The sequence below is a fragment of the Micropterus salmoides genome, unplaced genomic scaffold (genome assembly GCF_014851395.1).
Source record: "Micropterus salmoides isolate LMB-PRFRI ecotype aquatic unplaced genomic scaffold, ASM1485139v1 Ms_hic_scaffold_2510, whole genome shotgun sequence".
Lineage (NCBI taxonomy): Eukaryota > Metazoa > Chordata > Actinopteri > Centrarchiformes > Centrarchidae > Micropterus > Micropterus salmoides.
Genome location: NW_024041719.1, coordinates 422 through 17,722, shown reverse-complemented (window position 1 = coordinate 17,722; position 17,301 = coordinate 422). Strand labels below are relative to the sequence as shown.

At 38.5% G+C, this 17,301-nt stretch overlaps 2 pseudogenes; both read left to right on the top strand.

Annotated features, from left to right (window-relative positions):
- Nucleotides 1-53: 53 nt before the first annotated feature.
- Nucleotides 54-842, top strand: LOC119918978 (annotated as a pseudogene).
- Nucleotides 843-10,979: 10,137 nt separating this feature from the next.
- Nucleotides 10,980-15,378, top strand: LOC119918977 (annotated as a pseudogene).
- The last annotated feature ends 1,923 nt before the right edge of the window (nucleotides 15,379-17,301 follow it).

Genomic DNA, 17,301 nt, shown 5'->3' with positions numbered 1-17,301 from the left:
ATAAACAGTGGTTCGTTGCACCTGACTGAAGTCTTTGCTGTGATCTTTCAAAGATGAGTCATGTCCAATATGTGAGGAAGGCTGGGAGCAACATGAGGAAAGTGCTATTATTTCTCCACCAATAGATCATCCTGGAATAACAGCAGAGATGAATGTCGACAACAAGGAGGAGACTGGTTAAGATAGACAGCAGAGAGGAGCAGGTATACACACTGCTGCAGGTTCATGTAGCTCACTGGCTTGTTATCACATCCTTATGTTTCTGCATTAGTTAACATGATCTCTCAGCTCAGAAAAGTGATGTTACATTTTGTCTTTCATCAACTTTCTGTCCAGACATTCCTGGAGCTGAAACTGAGAGACAAAATGACGAACGTGAGGACAAGTTCTGGATCGGACTGACAGATCAAAGGAAGAGGGCACATGGTTGTGGGCAGATGGCTCTCCACTGAACACAAGGTTTCTCTGTCGTAAAAGATTTAGTCAATTTCCAATAGCGAAGTTTCCAGTTTATTGAACCAGTTCTTTCTGTTCTCACTATCTCAGTTTGTCCTTTTGGAGCAGCATTGAGCCAGACAACTGACATATGAAGATCCTATGGAGAAGACTGTGCGAGGATGGGGGAGAAATCAGGAGCTCATGATGAAGTGTTGGTTTGATAAATCCTGCAAAAAGCCTCACAGAAGTATTTGTGAGAAAACAGCAAAAAATGGAAACTGGCGTCTGAAATGTTCTGTTTAAGTTAAGTTTAAGTCTGACTCAGCCTGTTAAACAATCTCAGTGCAGGATACAGAATGTGGAGAAATGTTATTTTTATACAGCTAATGTGTAAAAAATGAAAATGTATGAATGTCTCACCAATTAAGGAAAAGATCCAGAAAGAAGATTCATGTACCAGATGGTGGAGGAAAAATTCAGTTATTAGGCAGTAATACCACACTGTAAAAATACTGTCACAAGTAAAAGTCCTGTATCAAAAATATTACTTGGAACTTATAATTACTGAAAATATGTAAATTTAATCAGTAAAATGTAGTAAAAGTAGGAAAATGTCCCCTCTATCACTGTTGTAGGATTGTACAACTAATGATTATTTTCATTATGGAGTAATCTGCTGTTTATTTTCTCAATTGATTAATGGATTGTCTGGTTTGTAAAAAAAATATGGTAACAGTGAGGAATGCCGTCACAATTAACCAGAGCCCAAAGTGACAAACTTCACAATGCCAATTAATTTTCTTTCTATCAACAAATCAATTAATTAACTTTTCCACTAGTTTAGTTTCTAACAAAACATCATATTTTATAATCGCTTCTGAAGTTGTGCAAAAATCTTACTTTGTAAAGTGGCTAACTAAAGCTAACAGATAAATGCAGTTAAATAAAAAGACTCAATAAAGTTCAAGTCAAGTACTAGTATTTGTAACATTGTACCACTGCAGACAACAGACAGTAAGAAGAAACAATAATTGTACAGATTTAACCATCTTTTTACTTATCTTCTTAATTTCTGCTACAACCACATGGGTTACTGTTAAAAATGTATTAAAGTATTTCAGCCATCTTTTGTCTTTTTGTCTTCTTCATTTGTTTGTAAGTTTAAACTGTAATGTACAGTTAATAAATACAGTTAATTTATAAATACAATATGAACTATGTGATTTATTAAATTATTAAAACTACACAACTTCAGTTTATTAATATTATGCTAGTGTTTTAGACTTGTTGTGCTAAACTATGAGTGTTTGGAGTCAGCATACAGACAGGAAGTGCAGCAATAGATTTATTCTACATTAAGAGGTTTCACTTGTTCCTATAGATGCTGTGAATCTGTTGCAACTAATGAAATTACAAATGCTGAGTTTATCTAAAGGATGAAAACACACATACAGGTTTTGGAAAATGCCCTTTTAAACTAATTTGTCCAGTCCAACTAAAGTGATGTTTTATTTTCTTGTATTTCAAAAGGTTTTCATCAACATGAATCAAAATAAATGATAGAATTAAATTAAAAACGAGTTATACTGACACAAACGCCACCTGAGACCCTCTGTTGTCGAAGTGTAACACTCTGGTTGAGTGGGGCCACTTTGTTCCTACATGTGAGTAAACAAATCAAAAATATTTGGATTATTTTTGTTCAATTCAAACCTTCATAATTTATAGTATTAAGTGGTAGAATTTACAGTGTTACTGAATAATATGAATCAGAAGTTGGATGAAATTAAACTAAAAAGTAATTTAAAAACTGGAATACTGTTTAGACTAAACTTAAAAGATCATAAAATAATTAGTTTTAAACTTGACCATTTAATCTAATGGTCTTAATAATATATCTGGACATTTTTTTTTTCTCTATTTGTTTTTGTTCTCTCACAGCTCCTGTTATTGTCTTTCATCCATAGATTTTTACTGCTACTCTACTTTCCTTAATATTTAATTTTAATTTCACTTGTTGTCTAAATTTGCAGATATTTATATATTTAAAAAAAAAATTAATTGGCAAATCCTTATTGTTGCGGAGTGGTTTCTATGTTTAAAATATTTGCCCACACAACCCAAGATCTCCTGTTCCACTTCAGCGCTGTCAGATTGACTAGGACAGTGCTTTAAATACATTTTCCTAAAGTCTGCTTAGACCTTAAACAACTTTGTAGACAAAGACAATTTGTTATAAATCATCTACTATATGTTGTTAAAATTGTAAGCTGATGAATCAACTTTCTTCTGTGTTTCACTAACATTAGTGAAGTTTGAGTCACATATCATAATTACATGGTTGAGAATGAACAAATTAACAACAAACATGTGTTTTATTGTATTTTGAATGTTTCCATGATGGAAGGGGCATTATAATTTCAAGGAAATGTTATACACGTTTCATCCTTTTTATATACAGTCTATGGTTTCATTTTTTTTCACCCAGAAATGGATGGATGTTTTATCTGTGGAGGACATTGAAGATTTCTGGATAATTGGAATTTGTTAGTGGGCTTTCTGATTATCGGGCTTGGAATCTCCCTAGTATATCGTAAATTGCAAATGCAAATTTACCCAAAAGCTGTCTGGGGAACTTAAAGAGTGCTTAAATGGGGTGAACGAAAAGCTGAAGGTTTTACATCAAAGGGCTGAACTGTTTCGTAACATCTCAGACCGGTCTGTGGAAGCGCAGAGGAGGATTGACACCATCGGGGTGCAGTCTGGTGAGCTGCTGAGAGTAACCACTGGCCTGACAATGAAATTAGAAGAAATGTCGAAATCACTACATGAACTGGATGCACGCATGACGCTGAGGATGAGTGCGATTGAAGGACACTGATCCGGATAAATGTTACCGAATCAACCTAAATTGGATTAAAAATTATTGTCTTAGTGCCCCTTCCCTTCCCCTCCCCTCCTCCACCCGAGCAGGGAAAACGACTTGCAGCTGGCCTTCCTATTTCTCCTGCGCACTGGTTTATCTCTCCTCTAGTACTATGTTGCTGTCTGCATTAATTCTTTTCTGGAAAGCGAGTGGTGGCACTGAATATAGCTGCAGCCCGGAGGCTTGCTCCAACAGAAATAAATTTCACTGTGTTCTTGTGCATGTGTGACAATAAAGCTATCTATCTATCTACAGTATGTTGGAAAGAAGGAACTATAAGTGTGGTTCCCTTGTGCTCATTTACAGTCTTGCCTGTGTTTTATATTTTATACCAATGCCGTGCTTCATTGCCTTCTTATATATTTTCTTGTTAAGAACATGTAACAGAATATTATCCTATGTTACCTAATTAATTTTCCCAGCTCCTGAGTCAAAGATGGAATTAACTATAAAGTAATCATTATTTCAATCTCCTGTCATGAAACCAGTGCCCCCAGAGGACAAGAGGTATAACATGCCATTGTTCTTCTGTTCATCCCCTTTTACCCAATATACAGTCGTGTCTGTGTTAAATTGTTTTAACTGATGCCATGTTTCAAATACCTCCTTATATATTTGCTTAAGTAAGAACGTGTAACAATCAATATTATCCTGAGTATGACTGTTTATGGTATTTAAGAAAAGAGTTGATATTGTGGAAAGGGATGTGATTAAAAGCATACGCAAATAGATTTTAAGACATTACCTTTAAAATTAAAGTATAAAAACACAGAAACTAACAAAGGAACAAAGCCCTCTTACACGGGGACAACAAACAAAACACAGACTCTCTCTTCCGCCCCTCTTCAGACCAGATACGTCCAGCTACCTAAATTCAAGGAGTCCGGCCCGTAGAAACTCCTGACTTCTAAGTTTTCCTTTGTCTTATAGCAACTCAACTAACTCGAAGAGCCAAGCTAATGATTAATGCAAGAGTTTCCCGCAACTACATGAGTAAGTTACGCCACCCGTAACCAAGAGGACATCCACGCCAGAACTCAGCCAGAGGTAACCGACTGAACACTGCAAGAGTTCCAGCTACCAGCTGAGGAGGACGGATCCTGGGACCAACCCGCTAGCAAAAGACCTGGTCCTGGCGACCAGCCATACGGCACACCAAGCAGGCCACCGAGGGGCCGTGAACGCCAAGAACCAAGCTAGTTGTGGGCCGCACCATACCGGCTAAGAAAACCAACAAAGCATCAAGGCAAATTACCTCTTCATTCAAGTTGATGTCTTTTAGTCCTTTAGTCATTCAGTCACTCAGTCATTCAGTCACTCACTTATCACCAAATAACTTGCCTTCGTTCATTCCCTTATTTCCTTTAGCATCATATTTCTTCTTCATTTTCTGTTTTTGTCATTAATTTATTTGATTTTATTTACTCTCACTTTCTATTCACTTTATTTAGCTAGTAAAGTTTCTCTTTAATCACAGGAAGGTGTGTGTCATTATTGGATCCAGGACACTGGATGGACAATTCACCCTCAGATTTGAGAATGACTGATTGATTAAACTAACTGTTAATAGTTTAATAAAATAATTAATTAATAACTCACTGATCACTAGTACTACTTGTGTAATTATTTAGCCATAGCCATGGAGTCCTAAAGGCCTTGTGTTAAAGATTTATTAAACAAATAAAGCAGGCTTTCACTGGGAGCTCAGTGGTAAAAAAAACTTAATCCACAGGGAAAAGCCATAAATAAGGAACAAGGTACAAACCAAGGATTAATCCAAAAGCACAGGGACAGGACGGACCACTCAACACAGACAACAAAGACACCACAACACTGAACACAACTGAGGACAATATATACACAGGCAAATGAACAGGGTCACGGGACACATCAGGTAATCAACAACAGGAACAAAGCTAGACAAGGACACGAGAACAGAACACCACAAAATAAAACAGGAAGTAAAGCATATGGAAACAGGGGAACAGGAATACAGTAACATGGAGACATAAGACTAAGGACTAAGACACAGACCAAAGAAAACACAGAAGTACACAGACCAGGAAAAACACTAAACATGAACTGAGGCATAAGAATAACTAAGGCAAAGGACTAAAACACAGGACTAAGAAAACTTAAACATGCAAATGAACAGACTAAATAAAGCTACAAAACCCTAAACATGATCAAAATAAAGCTTACAGAACACAAAACCCAAACCTATGAAAACAGACTAAACAGGAAAAACATGAACACAAAACTACACTTATAACATACCATTTCTAGTCTATAATAGTTTGTCCATTTAAAAAACAGTTACATATATGACATAAAATCCACCTGAGACCCTCTGCTGTCCTTGTGTAACTCTGGTTGAGTGGAGGCACTTTTGTTGGTAGATGTGAGCAGGGGTAGACTGGCTGTCGTGAAGTTCAGAAAGACTCCAGAACGGCTGGTCCATTCCAGGCCGAACCGGCCAGTGGTCAAGAGTTTTTATTTTTCACTTTCAGATGTCTTGCTTTATGATCTGCGGAGAATTGCATGAATCTTGCGGAAGGCAACATTCTGAAAAACAGGTGGATGCAAATCTCAGCAGATAGCTTACAACATCCGTTCTGCCGATTTATGCATCCACCTCTTAAGGTCCTTTTCAGACACTTTGCTGTGCACATTGATCAAACACGGTTATCACCACATATTTCTGCTGAATCTCAAGGAATGCTACTTTTACTAAGTGTAATAAATTTTAACGACTCTAAACATTCATAAATAGTCTATATACTTCGAATCGTTTATCGAAGTTCCCACTGATAAAGCCCACAAAGAATATCATAGCGTTTAAAGGCAGTAGGCTATTAGAAAGTGCATGCAATTCTTGTGGGCATGCAAAATTCGGCACCTACTGGAATGTGTATCATGTATTTATTTTATTTAAATTTTTAATATATTTTAATTTTTCTAACACACACACAAACACACATACGCTTTAATTACTTTACGCTTTAATTACTTATTTAATGAAATGTATGGGGTTAATTGTTCTTATGTAGTTTGTATGATGCTTTGGCAATATTGTTGTTATACAGTCATGCCAATAAATCTAATTAGACTGGGCCAAACTAATACTTTCAATACTGAGGGGGAATCCAATCCCAACTTGGATCGATCCTCGTTTTTGCTGAAATCTGATTGGCTCAACGGCGCAGATCAAAGGAATTTTCTTTCCATCTGGGGCGAGTTCAATCTCAAAACTTTGCACTGGTTTGCAGCATTTTGTCATTGTCAGGCCTAAACGCAGCCCAGGTTATTGTGACAAATGCAACATAGACGGTAAATATGTCAATAAGAAAGAAAGAAAAAGGAAAAGGAAATGTGTGGTGCCAAAAAAGTAAGAATTAAGAAGAAAAAAATGGAGGATGGAACTAGAAAATACAGAGACAGGTACAGGGTCAATAGGCAATCAGAATATGCACAGATTGATAAGGAAATTGATAATACATAAACACAAACAGATTAAATATCTGAGTGTGTATAAGTGTGAGCATCTGTAACTTTTTTAGCACTCTGACTGACTGTACACATGACATGTTGGTAGTTAGCAGCATGGGCGCCAATTCCTTGTGTGCTACGGGGCCTGGGCACCCACGGAGAATGCTGAGCACCTACGTGTAGCAGTGGACAGTCGTTGGCCAAATTTACATTGATTTAATGGCAGTAACAAAGCTGCTGTCATTGGTTGTGGTTGACCCAACAATGGGTCTGGTCTGAACCAGAGTAACTCTACCTGACCCAGCCTAGGCTGCGCCGTACATGTCCGCCAAATGAAGCGGCAATGTTAGATGAGACCAAGCTCACACAGCATTGTTATATGTGCATGGATGTAGCAAAATGTCAATGTTTGCCTAATTACTTTTCAAGATGTTGTGGACTTTGTAAAAGGCGATCAGGGAGAGCACTTGAGAACCATGTTGCCAGAGATCACCAAACTTGTAAAACTCGTGCTGACTGTCCCTGTAACATCCTGCAGTTCAGAAAGGTCATTTTCAGGCCTAAGGCGACTGAAAACCTATCTGCAATCCACAATTGGACAAATGAGACTGAATCATGTTGCCCTATTGAACTGTCATAAGATCACAAATTAGGAAACCTTGATGTAATCGCAGATTAATTCATCAAGCGCATGGCTGCAAGGAGTAACATTTTCCATAAAGAAGTAACGTCGATATTGAGTGACAACAAATCCAATTTTAATATTTAGTAGATGATGTGTGTGTGTGGGCCTATGCGTTGATGGAAAAAAAATGTAATGTATTTTACTGTGTATGTAGGTTAGCCCATAGCTTAACTTGTTTGGCTTGTTGATGTAGGCCTTTGTTGTGGTGTCTCAACAACGATGGCGGCTTTGTCTTGGATTGTACTCTTGGCCTGTGATTATGTTCATGTGTGAGGATTTTTCTACAAAGATTTTTAGGTAGAATGATTATTACTTTCCGTGGGTTTCATGGTGTGCAGGCTAGCATCAGTTAAACTTTTGATCTCTAATCCCTGTTCGCTGTGCTTGTGTGTGTCAGTTCATCTGTTATTTTCCTATGGTACTGAAATGCGTGCTTTGAATACTTAGGCATACTCTAAATCTGTATATGAACAAGAAACTTACTGTTTTTATAGTTGTTAGCAGAAACATAAATCGCCGCCAATGGTTATCTGTTTACTGTTACTTAAGTGTTCCAGCTCAGGCTGGCCTGACCCGGTCTTTTTCAATGCATTGTGTCTTGCTTACACAAACTGGGAAGATAGGTGTAATCCTAAATTTTCTTGAAGGTCTTCAGCATAACCTGATTCGCTACAAAAACACTGTTAGTTATAACTATAATATAATTTGGGTTGGCGCTGTAATGGCAACAGGTGGCGAGCGTCTTGTTGCGTGTTAAGATTGTCTAGTTATTTAAGTGTGTTCCTGAGTGCAAGTGTCAAATAGAGTAATATCACGGTTTCTATGAATGTTTGCTGCTCTGGGCAGTCGAACTGCTAATGGCATTATCTGGGAGTCATGGGTCGAAATTCTACGGTACAACAGGGACGACCTGCTGCTTCTGCGAAATATGGATTATCCAGCACTGAACTTGGACGACTGCGGAGAGCTGACACTGAGACAACGCAGGCTGGGCCGTGATTACCAATGGAAATAGAGGCCTTAGAGGCCACAGCGGCACGTGTCCATCAGATTGAATGTTCATCCCCAGATTCCCCAGTTCTCATTTTAGGGGATTTTAATGGCAGCAGGCTAAACAAAACACTTCCAACCTACCAACAATATGTGTCATGCACCACCAGAGGTGACAAAATGATCGACCTATGTTATGGTAATGTAAAGAATGCATACAAAAAAACACCGCTTAGCACTGCAGACCATAATGTGGTCCATCTGATCCCTGCTTATCGTACAGAACTGAAGAGAGATGGCGTGACCAAGAAGCTGGTAAAAAGGTGGGATGATAATGTGGCTGAGTCTCTACAGGGCTGCTTTGACTGCACAGATTGGGTGTTAACTCAGGGGAGCAGCCAAGAGGAAGCCGCTGAAGTGGTTACCCACTATATCACCTTCTGTGAGGATATGATTGTCCCGCGAAAAACTGTGAAAGTATTCTCTAACAATAAACCCTGGATTACAAAAGCACTAAAAACCACTCTTAATAAAAAGAAAATAGCATTCAACTTAGGAAGCAGAACTGAGTCCAAACTCAACCAAAACAGACTGAACAAGGAAATAAAATCAGCAAAGAAAGGATACAAGAACAAAGTTGAGAAACTCAACCTCAGTCAATTCTGCTCCAGGTTTGACCAGACTGATTATTCACAAGAGAGGAATGAGCTTATAGCTGAGCTCACTCCTATGAATCCTGCACAACCAAATCTGGAGTTGCGGCAGGAGGAAGTGGAACTCATGCTGAAGAGGATGAAACCAAACAAAGCACCAGGACCTGATCAGATCTGTGGACGGTTGGTGAAGGCCTGTTGCAGCCAGCTGGCAGGTGTTTTCTGTTATCTGTTCATTCTGTCAGAACATACAACCCCATCAACCTGGAAATCCTCAGTCATCTGTCCAATGGCCAAAAAGAGCAATCCCACCTGCAACAATGACTACTGGCCTGTGGCATTAACATCTCTGGTAATGAAAGGCTTTGAAAGGCTTATTCTTTCCCAGCTTCAGGAGGAGGTCAGTTTGCATGTTGACCCCCTCAGTTTGCATACAAACAGCATAGAGGTGTGGATGATGCCATATTAACACTGCTACATGGCACTTATTCCCATCTTGAAAAGCCCAGGTCACTCATCAGACTGGTCTTTGTGGATTTCTCAAGTGCTTTTAACGTGGTGCAACCTCACCCAATGGGACAAAATTGGCTCCAAATGGACGTGAACCTGCACCTTATTCTCTGGATCCTGTCTTTTCTGACAGAGACACCAGTGGGTCAGAGTCAACAGTCACCTCAGTTCTCCACCGGTCCTCCACATGGCTCTGTAATCTCACCGGTTCTGTACACACTATAGTCACAATACACTAGTGACTGCAGGAGCACTAACCCCAGAATAAAATACATTAAATATTCCGATGACATGGATACCACTAATTTACTACGAGACTTACAAGTGAGAGTGGTGCAAGCAGAACTGTCTTGACCGCAACCCCTCTAAAACAAAGGAACTGGTTGTTGACTTCTGCAAAGATGTTTCCATCATCCCCACTCTGTTAGTCAACAACCAGCCAATAGAAAGGATTGAATCATATAGATACCTCAGGACAATAATGGATAACTTTCCTTCCAACCAAACAGTGAAAACATTTTCTCCAAGTGTCAGTAGCGCCTCTTTTTCTTGAGGAAGCTCCGTAGACTTCAGGGTCAGCCAGTCAGTCCTGATACAAATGCTTCATTGAATCTGTAATTACCTTCAATATATCAGTCTGGTTTGGATCACTATCCAACATCCATCGCAACATACTAAACAAAATCATAACAATGAGCAGTAAAATAATCGGACAGGTGCAGGAACCACTTATCAGTATTTACAACAGGAGGAATAAAAAAAAAAGGAACAAATAGCCCCAGACACCACTCACACACTGCACAGCCACTACAGTCTATTACCCTCAGGCCAGAAATACAGATGACTTAGATTCAGGACCAAGAGAGCCATGACAAGTTTTGTACCCACGTCCATTAGAAACATGAATGGCTGATTAACTCATTGATCTATGTGTATGTCCATGTGTGCGCAGATTTGTGATTTATTTTATTTCTTTATTTATCTATTTTTAACTCAATCTTTTTAAAATTTAATACCTATTTATCATGTATTTATTGTACTTTGCAAGCTTTACTTACTTATTTATATAGAACTGTCTTCTACTTATATGTTGTGTATGGGGGGGAGGGGTAGAAGATACTGTATCATATAAAATAGGCTACATTATTTAACAGGCCTACGTAGGCTGCTTAGAACATCTGCCTGTCTACATCAGCATTTACTACTGTCGTGCTCTCTTCGTATGTTTTGTGTGTAACACACACACACACGGCCACGTCTGAACAAAAAGGGAAGTAAAATATTTACCATCAAGTTCTCCCCATCCTTGACTCTCACAGGAAGGAAACAGCAGCATTCTCTTTATCTTTAAAACTCACTGATGGTCACAGCAGTAAAATGCCTGAAGCTGATGTGGTGTACTCCGATGTGAAATTCACAAGAGCAAATACAAATGCCGGGGGTAAGTCTTAATTATGATACTATCTGTAGCCTATATCTATCCATTTTAAGGATCTTCTAGTCTCTTCAACCAAATCCAGTTGCCCTTGACCTCAACCTTGGTTGGATGAGCACTGTTACAGTTTTTCTCAGTTGCTTTGGTAAATTTCTTGAATCATCCTCAACATTTGAAAAACAATAAGTGCTAAAAAGCCCGGAACATGCTCAGAATCCTTAGTCAGTTTCTCAATAGTAAATCTTTATTTCAGTGAACAATGTCAGCGCCATCAGAATGAGAAAGTCCTTGTGTCAGTGTTTACAAACAGCATAGTCAAAATGTTTATCCATGTCGTCATATAACAGTGTACTCTGTATTATATTATAGTATTTTCTGAGGTAAACTATGGCTAAAGTTTAATAACAATGATCCATATGGCCTAAATCAATTTCGACAGTACAAAGTTTTACATTGCAAGAGATTGGGCAGGATTCAAAGTTCATTTGTTGACAGAGCATGTGATTGCAATACAGAAAAGAGAAAGACTAGACGGTTTACAGCATTCATAGCATTATTTCAGGACACGTTAGAAAAAAGTCTAATAGCCATGTATAGAAAATATCCTTGACAGATTATGACAACTGGTTCAACCATTTTGCATGTAGTGACTTATCCAATAAACAAATACCTGTTGGGGGGTACAACTAGTGTAATATATTGTGATGAACATGATATAAGTAATAGATAATAACTGTACATGATCATGCGCATGACTGTGCCAAAAACGTTTGCAATATTGAAAAGAATGAGAAATTGCTTTTATGATGTAGAAGTGGTTTTGAGAATTTCACTTCTGATCTGAGAAATGTTCAAAAGTGACTGTAAAAACATATTCCGTAACTATAAAGGTCCCACATTATGCTAATTTTCAGGTTAAAATTTTCCCAGAAACTTACATTGTGAAAGAGGCGATGTGGATACCGTAGCCTGTCACGGCTAAAAGATATACACAATTATAGCTTAAAGAAGTCAAAATCAGACAGACACATTTTTTACATTTTCTTGTAATATCTCTCGCTTTTTATCAACTGAAAGAAGGAATGAAAGAGAAAACATGTACCACTTGGTAAAGAGGACGTGTTGAGAAGGTCTGGTAGTTTATTGCAAAATTTGGCGTGAAGAAGAAATTTTGTGGTCAAAAAAAAAAAAAAAAGGAACTATACACACAAAGTGTATGTTCTAAACAAAGTGTCAAGCTTCATGTTTCCTTTTCCTGTCATATTGTAGCTGCCGCTGCAGCATTTAGGGACTTGGGGTTTCAGTGGCCATAGTCAAGGGCGCCTCGACCATACACAGAACGCAAACAGCTCCTCTCCAGTTACCACACTCTGTACTTGTGCGTGCTGGACTTGAACCGGCCACCCTCTATCGTTATTGAGCTACTGCTGCCCAATAAATTAACTTATAAATAAACTGAAGTTGAAGAAACCTGCAATGTAAGAAAGAGCTCAGAGCAGCAACAGGTAAAAGGGCAACCTGCAGAAAATGTTCTGTGTGTGAATATATGAAATGTTTGTTTTGCTATGATAGTGTTTCCAAAAGGTTCTTAAAAGCACAAAACATAAATGGATTACCACAGATTTAAAAGCCATACTGAATCTTTCAGTGTTACAAGTTCAAATCTCTTTTTTTCTTTTTAAATCTCAGTATATCAACCTGTGTCGCTTCTTTAAAACAATGATTCTAACCTGTAGAATTACTCCAGTTAATTTGCCATGTATTTGCAGAAAGGGGAACTTTTTAGATTATAAAGATTTAGATTTTTAGTAGAAGTTCCCAGCTTTAGGATCTGAATTTCAGTTTTGAAGGAAGAAAGCAGTTTGCAGTAAAAGATATTTAAAAAGTCAAACACAATCTGGACATTCACTCTAAAGCACAAATTTGAGGTACTATATGTAAATTTTCTTTCAGTCCTTTTTGTTCTTGTACTTTTTACTTCAGTACATTTATCTATCAGCTTTAGTTACTAGTTGATTTAAAAATTAGATTAACATTTCAATGCAGGATCAGTGTAGCATTAGTATTTCTACTCAAGTAAAAGATCTGAATATTTCCTCCACCATGGTATAGTCTAGGTATATATCAACAAGAGATCCGTCCCAGACCGGACTTAAAAGAGACATATTATGCTTTCCTATATTTGATGACTTTTCTACAATGTTGGATGTGGCCAAAAGATTCAAATAATGAGTTTAAAGTATTTAAAAGAAATGCTGCCATACAGGAATCGCTCCTCTCCTTTAACAGACAACTTCCTCCCTCCATTCATCCCCTTAATCACATTCATTCATCCTCAACATTCAAAACTTAACTAACCTGGTTAATTGAGTGACTTGAATTTTCTGTCTCCTCTTCTGTTCAACAGGGTCCCAACAAAAAGGAGGGTCAAAGCTCAAGTCAGAGAGAGTGGCCTTGGTAGTTCTCAGTGCTCTCCTGGCAGCTGCTGTCATCGCTCTTGGTGTTACCTGTGAGTTTGTAAAGTAATTCATTTAGAGTGACCCATGAAATCTGAAAGATGGCAGATGATCTGAGCAGGTTTTTGGGTTTGTTTGCATTAACAGAACAGAAAACATTAAAATGTAATTAATGTCAACAGAACGGCTTTCATATTAATATACATGTTTATATACAAGTTAATCTTGGAGTGATTTCTTCTGATAAACAGATGTTTTCTTTAAACACTGAGTAGTTTACTAAATAAGTTATATACCAAATAATATGTTTGACCTCCACTTTTTAAAATCAGCTTATAAAAACAGTCAAACCCTGGAACGTCTCCAAAAACTGACAGCTGAGCATGAAGCTGTGAAAAGTAATCTCACAGGTAAGCTTGTTTGTGTTTGAAACTGTCTAAAAGGTTTAGTCCATGAGGTCACTTCAAAATGTGGCATATGTTTAATTAAACTTGGATGGTTATCAACAGATGGTTTTAAGTTTAATTCTGATATTAGTCTGTTAATTATCTCTCAGCTCAACTGCACCATGAAAGACCATGCAACACGGTGCAGCAAACATGCCCACAACCTCCTGCAGTAAAAAGTGAGAGATGGATTTTTCCTTTCTAACATTTTTGCATCCTCTGATGATGATTAACGGTGGGAGCCCTGGTTAGCTCACCACTAGGCTCAACCCGTGGGCCTTTGCTGCAGGTCATCCCCTCTTCTCTGTCTCTCTCCCCGACATTTCATATCCCTCAACTGTCATATCATTAAAAAAATAAAGACAAAAAAAGCCCACAAAAACAAAGAAAGAAAGAAACAGTGATCAACTGACAGATACAATACAAAGTTATATTGGCAATTTGGCAACATACTGTACCTGTGAAGCAGAAAACTGTTGCTTCTCTCTGATTGTCTCAGCTGCGCTCAGATTCAAAGCTCCTGCTGCTTATTAATCACTCAAATATAAACAGTGGTTCGTTGCACCTGACTGAAGTCTTTGCTGTCCACTCTTATAAGATGAGTCATGTCCGATATGTGAGGAAGGCTGGGAGCAACATGGAGGAAAGTGCTATATTTCTCCACCAATAGTTCATCCTGGAATAACAGCAGAGATGAATGTCAACAACAAGGAGGAGACCTGGTTAAGATAGACAGCAGAGAGGAGCAGGTATAACACACTGCTGCAGGTTCATGTAGCTCACTGGCTTCATTTATCACATCCTTATATTTCTGCATTAGTTAACATGATCTCTCAGCTCAGAAAAGTGATGTTACATGTTGCCTTTTCATCAACTTTCCCGTGCAGACATTCCTGGAGCTGAAACTGAGAGACAAAATGAACGAACCTGAGGACAAGTTCTGGATCGGACTGACAGACTCAAAGGAAGAGGGCACATGGTTGTGGGCAGATGGCTCTCCGCTGAACACAAGGTTTCACTGTTGTAAACAGATGTTTTGTCAATTTCCAATATCAAAGTTTCCAGTTTTGTTGAACCAGTTCTTTTTTATCTCACTATCTCAGTTTGTCCTTTTGGAGCAGCATTGAGCCAGACAACTGGACATATGAAGATCCTGATGGAGAAGACTGTGCGAGGATGGGGGAGAAATCAGGAGCTCATGACCTGAAGTGTTGGTTTGATAAATCCTGCAAAAAGCCTCACAGAAGTATTTGTGAGAAACCAGCAGAAACTGGAAACTGGTTTATGAAATGTAGTTCAGTTTAAGTCTCCGTCTGGTTAAGCAATCTCAGTACAGTATGTGGAGCAATGTTATTTTTATACACACATTTTGACAAATAAACACATTTCTCAATTTGACGCCTGGTTTGGTTTTATTTAAATGTTAAATATCAACATAATGTTTAGTTTATTTTATGGATTTACTGGTGTGGTAAACGACAGATGAAAAAGCCACATTTTTATACAAGTAATATCATACAGGTTGAAATAAACAATTTGATAGGGGGCAATCTTTACTGAGCAAGAGTTTTGTGCAAAAGGAATTAAAGGCCTGTACCGTATCGAAGCCTGTCCCAAAAATAGGCACGGTGAGTTCAGTGATTGAAGCAAATGCAAGTCCGGGCTATTAACTTAAGTTTCACAGTATCCAGATACTGTGTTCCTGATAAATCCAAACATTTAGTTAATTTATAGTATTGAGTCGTTGACCATACAGTGTTATTGAATACTATTAATCCGCAGAAGCGTTAGTTCTAGTGATAAGTGTTAGTTCTTAGTGTCAGAGTGTTACCTTTACTATGAATTGTGTTAAGGAAGCAGGGCAAGTACCCTAGTGGGGGATTACTGATATCGACCTGCAGTTAAGTTTGTTAGTAGTGATGGCAAGTTCGAGTATTTTGACAGACCCATTCATTCAAATCTCATTCATTAAAATGAACTAATCTTTTTTGAGTCATTTCGTTCATTTGAACTAGGCTGGTTATTGTGGCGCTGCAGCCCTCTAGTGGGCGATTAAAAAACATTCCTTCCATTTTCACAATCTTTTCCAAGTATACAACCAGACCAGCCATGTAAAGGCTTATGTATATAATTACTATCATTATCTCTAAAGTGCTCATTCATACATTAGCCTAACGTCCCTATCCATGAGTAAAATATGAATATCAGATTTGCAGTAAATGTATTGAACTAATAAGCTTGATACACTGTGAATAAACACACTCTTATTAAAAGTCAACCAATTTAATAATAATCTGGATCAAGCCACCAAGTTCTTAAAGAACTCCAGCACAGAGAGAGGAACAAAGAAATAAACACATGTAAACGCAGCAGTTTGGCAGTTCTGGACGCAGAATGGACCACATCAGGTCCTGATTCTGCAGACAGAGAAACACACATGAGCACATCGCTCTCAAACACTGCAGGTTGTTCACCAGTCACGAGCTGAGAAACAACAGCACGGCTCTGTTGGTAAATAAAAAGGAAAAGTTACATTGCGTTCTCTGGCGGACCTGGATCAGCTGTTAGCGGTTTACAGGGCTAACGCTAACGTTGCTACCTGGCTGTGTTTTAATGTTTTAATGACCGGGTCTGTTTGTTTTGGAGAGGAGACGACAGCCTCAGAATTGAGCTTTCTCAGAGTGGACCCAGAACAACTCTCATCAGCTGTCAGCTGTAATGTTAAACACTAGCAGGACCCATGTGAGCGGTGAACGAGTAGTTCATTCCTGCCCCACAGTAGGAGCTGTCACGTGACAAATGAAAGAGTCAAACCCAGAGACCCACAGTTGAGAGTCGTGAACTAATCAATTCTGTTTCCTGTGCTGACGGATCCCATGCAGCTGCTGTGTGACGAGTGAACGTAAGAGTCCAAGATCCTTCATGCATGCGTGAAAATGAACGAATCACTCACTGAGACAACCCGTTCCTCCCGAGTCATACACACGATTTGGTGTTATCAACGAAACGTTCTTTGAACGACACAACACTATTTGTTAGACACACTGGGCTTAGAGGGTGCCGCTCATTTTGTATTTTTTCTTACTGGGCAAGTCAGAGTTTTGTTTAGTTTGATTTGGATTAGCAAGTGGCTATCTCTCAGTTGGAGAGACCTCTTTAAGTTATATTTGGTTCTTTGATTTAAGCAGCATCCACCAGCGCTTTTCCGTTCTGTTGTAAACCCTGTCAACAATAAACAACTTGCACTTTACCAAAAACACTCTGGTTCATGGT